This window comes from Arachis ipaensis, chromosome B03 (assembly GCF_000816755.2).
Source record: "Arachis ipaensis cultivar K30076 chromosome B03, Araip1.1, whole genome shotgun sequence".
Classification (NCBI taxonomy): domain Eukaryota; kingdom Viridiplantae; phylum Streptophyta; class Magnoliopsida; order Fabales; family Fabaceae; genus Arachis; species Arachis ipaensis.
In genome coordinates this window covers 90636709-90639757 of record NC_029787.2, presented here as the reverse complement: position 1 = coordinate 90639757, position 3049 = coordinate 90636709, and positions in this window count along the sequence as shown.

Sequence of the window (3049 nt, the reverse complement as noted above, 5' to 3'; positions counted from 1 at the left end):
GCTATTCCTGGATGCAATATTGGCAGCTGTCCCACTAAGTAGCCGAGCCTGGCTTGAGTATTTATTTGATGTCCTGTTTGAGTCATGTAAACTCCTTCTGCGAATGCCCTTTGCTCGTCCAATAGTTCTGCCTGTTCTATTTGTCTTCGATGCATCTCATGTGCTTCCTGTAATTGGTGCATGTCCAAGGTCTGTGGTGCTTGTCCCTCTAAGACTTGTCCTTCAACTACTGGAGGGGCTGTCCTCTTTCTTTGCTTCTGTTGAGGTAGGGGGAGTGCTGCAACATTCATCCTTCGGACCGTTATTGGAATGCCTTCCTTTATCCAAACGGGGTCCTCATCTTCAGAAACCACCCTAGCTTTCTTGCATATTCGGTAAATAGTGCTGGGGTAACCTAATGTTCCTCTCGAGTCGCTTTTCTCTGCCATCTTTCTAATTCCTTGAGCTATGATCTCATGAACTTTGATTTCTCCTCCCTTGAGTATACAATGCAACATTGTTGCTCTCTCGAGATTCACCTCCGAGTTGTTTGCAGCCGGGAGAATAGACCTCCTCACTAGCTCGAACCACCCCTTAGCTTCAGGAGTGAGATCTGTTCTCTTAATGAACTTTGGTTTATTTCCTGCACCCCTTTCCCAGTCAGCTCCTGGTACACACAGGTCTAGTAAAATCTGGTCATAATTGGGGTTGTTGTCCAATCTTGAGTGGTAACTTTCTTCTTCAAATGGTATAGACCGTAGCTTCAATGCCCTCATTACACTCATGGGACCAAAATCCACCATTGTTCCTCTCACAAAGCTTGTATATGACTCATCTTTCTTATCATACCTGATTGCATTTGCATAAAATTCTCTTACGAGATTTGCATTCACCTTAGTGACCGGGTCAGTGAGGAGCTCCCATCTTCTCCTTTCTACCTTCTCTGTGGTTTCGGGGCATTCAGTCTTCTTAACTTGAAATCCCAGCTCATAAATGATTTCCTTATCAACCATCCACCCGTATTGCAATGCATGATGCAAGCTTCTAAATCTCTTCTCATCATATGGGTGTTCTTCCATGGGTTCCTTCCCCTCCCTTCTCTTAGAACTTGAAGATGCCATGAATGATGATTTAATATGTGAAGGTGGTAAGGTTGTGGAGACTTTTGGTTGTTTAGGGTTTTATGGCAATGAGGAGAGTGAGGGGAGGAATGTTTATAATTGGATAGGGGGTGTATTGTACCGAAATGAAGAGAGGTGAAGGTGTGTGATGACAATAAAGGGTGGTATGGACAAGGGTTGTTTATATAGAGAAGTTGTGAGAAAATGGAGGGTGTAGATTGATGAAGTGGTCACTTGATGGACGGTTGGGGTTATGCATGGCTAGAAGACAAGGATCATCACTTTATGATGGGGATTGCTCGGTCTTCTAGGGGTCCCTTTTTTTCAATGTTGCATGGCAACATTTTCCAACGTATTCCCTCTTTAGAACAAGTGTGTAGCCCCTCTTCTTTAAGTGGCAAAATTTCCCCCATTTAAGTGTCCAATCAATCCCTTTTTATGCTTCTTTTCCTTTCCTATAAAGATTTGAAATAAGGGAATTAATATATAAGAAAATTAAAACTCTACGGCTAGAATAAATTGAAAGAAAGGATTTGATTGTTTGTTTATGAATTTCAACTAACTAACTAACTATTGGCGGTTCCTTATATGCATTTTGGTGGCACCATGGGGTGACACCAAACTTAGTTTGAAGCACTGTGATGAAAGTTTTGTGTTCAAAGCTCCCAAGACTAGCATGCAACTTGGTTTGCTTTGAACACCAAACTTGTTCCTCACTATATTCTGCATAAGAAGATTTTCACCAATTGTTTGTTAAGTTTGGATTGAAGCTCATAAAGATTGACTTATTCATTATCATTTGAAAGCATATAAAACATGGGTTGCCTCCCATGAAGCGCTTCTTTAGCGTCACTAGCTTGACGTTTTTCTTTCATCACGGTGGTTGGTAGTGCTTAAAGTCCTCCCCTCTTGCTGTGGACTTGTATCCATTGGTTGGATCAATGATCTCCACATGTTCCAGGGAAAGAACTCTGTTGATAGTGAAGACCTTGGGTAATTGAGATGGCACATTAGGGAGATTAGAGGGAATATCTGGGAAGTAGGCTGAGACAACTCTATCCCCTGGAGAGAAGTCTTCTGTAGGGATCTTCTTGTTCTTCCATCTCCTTAGTACCTTCTTCTTTGTTTCTTTTGAGGTTGCCTTCCCCTTGGTGACCTCTTTTCTCCAAGGAGTTGTGATGCTGTCTTCACCTGCCTCTAGAGGTTTGGGTTCCTCCAACTTTTCCTTGAGCTGTGGCAATTGCTGTTTTCCTTGTTTGTCAGTTAAGGGGGTCTCAGAACGAACTGGCTGTGCTTCAGTGCTTGTTTCCTCCTTCAGTGTCTCATTATCATTTGTGCTTAGTTTCTTGTCCTCTTGATCTGTTTCTTGTGAGAGTTTGAAAACATTGAAGCTGAGTCGTTCATCATGGATTCTCAATATTAGCTCCCCTTTCTCTACATCGATAAGTGCTCTGGCTGTAGCTAGAAATGGTCTTCCCAATAAGATTGGGTGAGTGTGACTTTCTTCCATGTCCAGAATGACAAAGTCTGTTGGGAGAAAGTACTTCCCAACCTTTAGCAACACATTTTCCACCACTCCTATTGCTTGCTTTTGTGTTTTGTCAGCCAGTCTGATAATGACTTCTGTAGGCATTATCTCATTGATCTGCAGCCTCTTCACCAGGGATAAGGGCAGTAAGTTGATGCTGGCCCCTAAATCGCATAGTGCTCTATCGAACATATTTTCACCTATGGCACAAGGGATATGAAAACTTCCTGGGTCTCTTCTTTTTGTAGGCAACTCAGGATGAATAAGGGCACTACATTCCTTCTTCATCACTATAGTCTGCCCTCCCTTGAGTGAGCTTTTCTTGGGAAGAAGTTCCTTGATATATTTCATGAATGCAGGCATTTGTTGAATTGCCTTGATGAATGGTATGTTCACATGCAGAGATGCAAACAAGTCTAGG